Source organism: Elephantulus edwardii, unplaced genomic scaffold, assembly GCF_000299155.1.
Source record: "Elephantulus edwardii isolate Elephantulus edwardi_28Jun2011 unplaced genomic scaffold, EleEdw1.0 scaffold00048, whole genome shotgun sequence".
NCBI classification, from domain to species: domain Eukaryota; kingdom Metazoa; phylum Chordata; class Mammalia; order Macroscelidea; family Macroscelididae; genus Elephantulus; species Elephantulus edwardii.
The window spans coordinates 6,251,399-6,258,278 of NW_006399798.1; positions in this window are offsets into that span (position 1 = coordinate 6,251,399).

The following is a 6,880-nucleotide window of genomic DNA, read 5'->3' on the forward strand; positions in this document are numbered from 1 at the left end:
TCTGACGCACTTGAGCCCATCGCTGCAGTCACTGTGCCAATCCAACTGGTGGAGCATCCACTACGGCCCCTCGTATGGGCCATCAGAAACCTGCATTCTCCCTTCTTCCACCCTCGAAGGAACAGCTGGGGGACTAAGCTGGCTATTCTACAAGGTCCCCTACCGGGCCTCTCACAGCCTGGTTCCCTCCAAAGCTGCCGTTGATAAGCGGGCCTCACAGAGCCAGTGTGGACGCTGCTATGTACCACCAAACGCCTCATGGCACCGGTTGCTTGGTTTAGAGGTTTAGGTCATGGTTTCGGGAGACAGCCCAGTTAATTGGCTTAATAACACATTCAGTGCTTCTGTTTTACCTCACAGTTCATAAAACATAAAAGCTTGCGAGTGGCCATCTACAGAACAACTGGTCTCCACTTGCCTGGAGCAATGGCGGAAGGAGGAGAGTCAGGAACAGCAGGAGGAATTGGAACAGACGGCTAATTCCTCCATAAAAAAACCCTAATAATTCCTCCTTTGTCGTGAGACTGAAAGAACTGAGTTGCATCCAGCTACCATGACGGAACATTTTGAACAAAGGTGCTTTAGAAAAATCCTGATCTAAAAAGAGAACCTGACGAACAGAATTTCATATTCTCATGGAATCCAGACTTTCTGGAGCCATGGGAGCTGGATGAATCTTAGGAACTACTGCTCTGAGATAGTCATGTACACACAGAAATTGTTAGACTGATGTATGTTATGTGTATATCTTCAAAAATAACAAAATAGGAAAGATGTAGGAGTCTATTCCTGTAAAACGACAGCTTTGGAAACTCTAATGAGCAGTTCTACTTGGTGTAAAAGGGTTGCCATGAATCAGAATCGGCAGTGGGTCACATTTAGTTCTGGGCCTTTATTTTCTGGAATTACCGTTAATATACAAATAACTGAACCTTGGAATTTCTTGCCATTGCTTTAATAGTACCTGCAGAAGTGTCTAATGGTAGTATGTGGAGTGGGGAATCCAGAGGTCAGAATTCTGATCCCAAGCTCACTCACTTCAATACATATTTTTTTTTAGGCTTGTGACAAATGGCATCAAATAATCCTGATATACTATATACAGATGTTGTTAAGTGCCGTTGAATCATAGGCAACTCACAGCGACCCCATGAATGAAAGGCCTCAACACTTGTGTGACTTTCATCCTTTCTCCAGGTTCATAAGGTTTCCAGAGGCAAGCTATTATGGAAGTGGATACCACTCCTGCTTCCAAGCTTGTTTTAACTGGGGAGCTCCACCAAACACTGTCTGCCATGGGTAACCATTATCACATTTGACACATCAATGTCACAGTGTTCAGCTTCATAGAAACCACAAGTTACCTCTGTACGGCAAGTGGACACAGCAGGGCTATAAGATCTAGAAGAATGTTTGACCAAAAACAATGACAGATAGGAGGATTAAAAGCGCAAATATGTAAACGTCGTCTTCTATCTTGAAATAAAGATCATTTTGTGTCAACTAAAAAAAAAACACAAAAACCCAAACCAAAATAAAAATCATTGCTAAAATTATTTTTAAGAACAAAAGGAGGTGCTGCACGTAGGGAACCAGACCCATGTGCAGCGTCCCTACCAAGCAGCCTGTGGGGAGGAGGCAAGGGTTGACCTGGGAAGGGAGGGCAGCACAGACCATCGGCCAGCAGCAGCCAGCAAACAGCAGGGAACCCCACACCCACAGATCCCAGCCACACCAGCTCGTCCCAGTTCTGTCCTCCAAGGGGCCTTCCAACTGTCCATGCCACAGGATCTTTACAGAAACACATTTTCACAACTCACATGGTGCTGCAGGTAACAACCGCGTCAGGTTCTCTTCCTGAACAGCTTGTCAACTCCCAATGAGACTGGCCACCTTTCTAGACTGAGGCCCGCCTTCCCAATGCCCGGACCTCTACCAACCCACAGCCGTAAACATTTGGCAAGCATCCCACCAAGATGGGGCGACAGGGAGGGTGACAGTGTTTTCTAGCTCTGGACTCATCTGTCCAAACAAGAGGAGAAAGGGAGCAAACAAAATTCTTCCAGGAAAAACGGTCCCTAAAAGCTCCCCAGTCTGGACTTTCCCATGCTTACTCCCAAGAGAGACACTGACCCTTTGGGTCACAGAAATGTGTTTACTGTATGCGTGAGGAGCTGGAGTTTCGGCAGCAGGCTGCAACCCAAGGCCCATCCTGTCCCATGTTTTTGAGCCCTCAGCCTCCGCCCTGCCATCACTGTATAACATCACAGCCTCTGGGACACAATCCCTGGAGCTGAGCAGTGCACAGCCCTGTGACTGTGCAGCTGCGTTGCAAGCAGACTGGGAGAGGCAGTTAGTCAGGATGGAGCCCAGAGGTTAGAGGCATCTCTGAACACCTCTACTTCAAGTTCTAGCCTATAATGCTATCCCCGGCCCCTGAAAAGGCACAGAAGTCAGGCATCCCTAAGGCCATATAAGGACCTACAATCACTTCCTGTCTCAGGCCTCCTCAAAATCTCTTTGGCAGGAAGACGGCTATCGATAAATGTTTACTAAGCTCTTGCTGTGTGCCTGATTCTGTGCTAGGAACCAGGGGTCCTGAGATAAAGGGAGACAGACAGATTGATTATTCCAATCTCCTGTGGCAAGAAGGAAGGAAGGAGGAGGGAGGGAGGGGGGAAGGAGAATCCATCTGGAGAAGACAATGTCGAGACCAGGAAGCATGAGCAGAATGGAGACGGGAAATCGCTGAAATACGATGTGTGGGTCCAAGCGATGAAACGTGAAGAATCACTAGCGGCAAATGGCAGGGCAGTGGGGAGCCAGCAATGCCGGTACAATGGGCAGGGGCAACCGAGGGAGAGCTTTGTGCATCATGAGAGCTCTGGTGCATGATGGCCGCTAACTGACAGGTCAGCGGTTCAAACCTCAAGCCACTCCAGAGGAGAAAGACGTGGTCACCTGCTTCGGGGAAGACTTAACCCCCTTAGAAACCGTATGGTGCAGTTCTATTTGGTCCTATGCAGTTGTTAGGAGTCCGAGTCCACTCACTGGTAATTGGTTTGGGGGGTATGTGTATGTGTGTATATGCACAACACACAAAGGGTTGTCCTGTGGGTGGTGGGGAACCAAGCTTCGTAAGGGTGACCGAAGCGCAGCTGTGCATTTTGGTCTGAAATCTGGCAGCCGTGTGAACAGAGGCCCGAGGCAGACAGCTGTGTTGGGAGGGGAGGCAGAAGCCTGGGCAACGGTTACGGGCTCCTTGGGACAGTTGACTGGAGAGAGGGGTGTTCTGATTGACAAATCTGGGCTGCTGGAGGCAGGTAGGAGGAGGATGAGCTGTGCACAAGCTGATGCAGCACCTGGGCCCAGAGTGGGCGTGGGGAGCTCCCCCGAACCACAGAGGGCACCTGGCGGAGCTCCCCACGGCGCAGCGGGTCCAGGCACAGCCCGAGCAAAGAGCAAACAAACCAAATTACATACCCCTGGGCAAGAAGTGGAACCCTGGCACGGTGCCACCCCAACTCAGAACCCTCACTCCAGAGAGCCTGCTGTTGGCACGCGCATTCTTGAGTCAAAATTCCAGAGTCTGGGTTTTCCAGGCAAAAGAGTGCCCTCTCGGAGGGGTCACAAATCCACACCCCAGTCTCAGCACCAGATTCTCATGCTAATTTTTGGTCCAAAGCCCCCAGAGGAGGCTTTCTCAGGCCACCACGGGAAGAGAAAGTCCAATAGAGATACAACAGACAAATGCCCAGCAGGAAACAGAATGTGGCTTACCGGAAGCTTCTCCTTCAGGTCCATGGGCCCAAAATACTGTAGGCATGCCCAGAAGAACGTGGTCACCCCCAAAAGGAAGGCTCCTCCCCGACATGTACAAACCCCTGTGAGTTTGTCAATCACAGCATCTGGGGAGAAAAGGAAGAGGTAACATCAAACTAAACTGCTGGAAGAGATGGCTGCATGTCACACAGCAGGATAATCTAAATGAGGCTGGTACAAGGACAAGGGCTGTTCCCACTTACCTGCAGGGCCCAGCCTGCCTTGTCCAAGCAACAGAGGTCAGACTCAGTTGAGTCAGTAGCCCATTAAGGACCAATTCCAATCAAAGTCAAGGAGTGGTCTCTGGAGGGCACTGTGGAGGGCATAGAATCTGTCTCTTAACACCAAGACTACAGCCTTCTGCACAAATTACATCTCAACATAACAAAACCAAGCATCCTCAAAACCAATAAGTAACATCAGGATAACGGAGAAAACAGTGACATTATCAAGGATTTACTGTTATGTGGATCTACAATTTCCACAGGTGGTGGCTGTTGTTGAATGCCGGTCAATCACCCATGACTCAAAGCGACCCTATGAACAATAGCTCTGAACCTGCCCTATCTTGAGCCAGTCTCACTGTCTCCCACACACCTACCCCCGTTACCCCAGTCACTGTGTCAGTCCATCTCATCCAGGGACTTCCTCTCCTGTGCTGTCCCTCCACCTTTTCAAGCATGATGTCCTTCTCCAAGGACTGGTCCCTCCTGGCAATATTCCCAAAGTTTGTGACACAGAGTTTCAAAACCCTTGCCTCCAAGGAATAGCCTGGCTGCAGCCTATCTAGAACAGACTGCTGCAAAAAAAGGTTTACAAAGAAAAGATGTCACTTTGAGGACTAAGGGGCGCCTGATGCCTATCACAGCATTTTCAGGGACCTTTATATGTGTGTGGAAGCTGGACAAGGATTAAGGACTCCACTCAAAGAAGAAACCGAAGCGTTTGAATTACGGTACACAGTACTGACCAAGAATATGAAATATGCTATGGAGTGCCGGAGAAATGAACAACTACGTCTTGGAAGGGGTACGGCCAGATGCTCCTTGGAGGTAAAGATGGTGACACAGTCTCCCTCACTTGGGCATGAGACTGAGAAGGACACGATGCATGGAAATCAGAGGGTGAGCAAAACAGAGAGACCACTGACGAGCTGGACTGGCACAGCGGCTCCAACGACGGGCTCACGTCCAGCACGATGGGAGGACGGGACAGGACTGGGCAGCTTCACTGTTGCACAGGTTACTTTGAGTCCTGACTGATTTACTGGCACAAAACCATAGCCACCACCAGCCTAATTTGGAAAGGCACACTGTTTTGTGCCATGTGCAGTATTTTACTCACTGGCTTGGAAAGCATTTTTTAAAAACTAAACCAGTTAGGATTATGGTGAGCAGGAATTTAGATCCCACCCCGTGAGGGGGATCGTGGAGAAAGCGAAGGAGGGTGGAAAGAGAAAAGCTCACTGTAATGCTGCTGCCGGGAACAGGACACACGCACCACAAGTACTCAACACACACACGCCTGTGGTCACCAAGCTCCCGGCCTACGGCCGACAGGCCAGTGCTCACAGGCACCTGGGCAGGTGGCCAGAGAGCTGGGTAATCAGTCTGCAGCCTGCGTGATGAAAGGAAGCAAAGTTACCTGGCAGATAACGATTCCCCGAGTCCTCTGTCCTCCACCCCCTTCCCCACGCATCCTCTGACCTTCACCCGTCCACCCAGGGAGCCAGTCCAACACTAATGACTTCAGACCGGGGCATATTTGGGTAGAGAGGGTTCCTGACTAATCTGCTCTTGTGCGGTGTGACTCCTTGGGGAGACAGACCTAACCCACTGGGCAAAGGCAGTCCTCACTGCAGCAAGACCTCGCTGTGAGCACCCCGACAGAAGCCAGGAGGACTGGTTCACAGGCGCTGCCCAGAGGAGCCCCAGACAGCAGCCAACTCCACGTGGAAGTCCCGCTCCGATTCCTTGCACAGAGGCAGCAATGCTGACGCCTCATCTGGCCTGGCCCTGCTCCCTACCCCTGAATTCCAGCTGACGCTTGCAAAGCCGAGCTGGCCCTGCAGTCAGCGAGACTGGAAGCTGCCCTGCGGTGCAGCCAACTGAAATGGGATTCCTGGAGGCTGGACCCGCTCTGGCGCGGGCCCCTTCTCTGCCTCAGGCCGCCCAGCCTCAGTTTACGAGTACAGCTCAAGGTCCGTGCGACACCCATGGCACCAGGGGCTGGGCGAGGAAGACCATCCTCAGGGCAGTGCCTGGAGCCAGCTAGGACTGTGCCTGTGAACTCCTTTGGCCAGCCTCAAAGGGGGAACTGGCTGCATCCAGCTGGAACCGCTGAGGTTCTGAGGGGGCAGCCAGGAACAGGAGATTTTTCTGAGAGACTCTGTTTTCCCATCATCCCATACATGGGATTCTGGGAGAGCACTGCTCTTAGCCGTCTGAACTGAAGCCAACAACTGTGTCCTTAAAGGGCCAGTTCTACGCCAGGCCCGCTGTGGGGAAAAAATCACAGGCTCTAAAGCCAAACATTCCTGGGTTCAAATCCCGGCTCTCACACATTGGTAACTCATTCATTCCTCTGAGCTGCAAGGTTCATGAGACAGAAAGAATATTCCACAGAGGCACTACAGAAATTATGGGAAACGCTGTCTGCAGAGGGCCTGGCATAGCTGGAGACCTGGCTGCACAGTGGTTAACGTACTCGGCTGTTAACTGAAAGGTTGCTGGTTTCACAGCAGCAATCTGCTTCCACAAAGATTCACAACCTGGGCAAACCCTGGTGGTAGTTCTACTCGGTTCTACAGACTCACAACGATTCAGACACTACTTGCCAGGAGTGGGTGTGGGGTAGGTGCTCAACACCACCCACCCACCTTGTCACCTGTCATACTGTGGTGGCCTCTGCATTGCCATGAGGCAAGACGACTAGGATTTCAAATGTCAGCAGGGTCACCTATAGGGGACACAGTTTAGTAGAGATTCCACCTTGAGAAAGGCTAAGAAGAAAAGTCTGGTGGTCTACTTCTAAACTTGTTGTTTTTGTTGTTATGTGC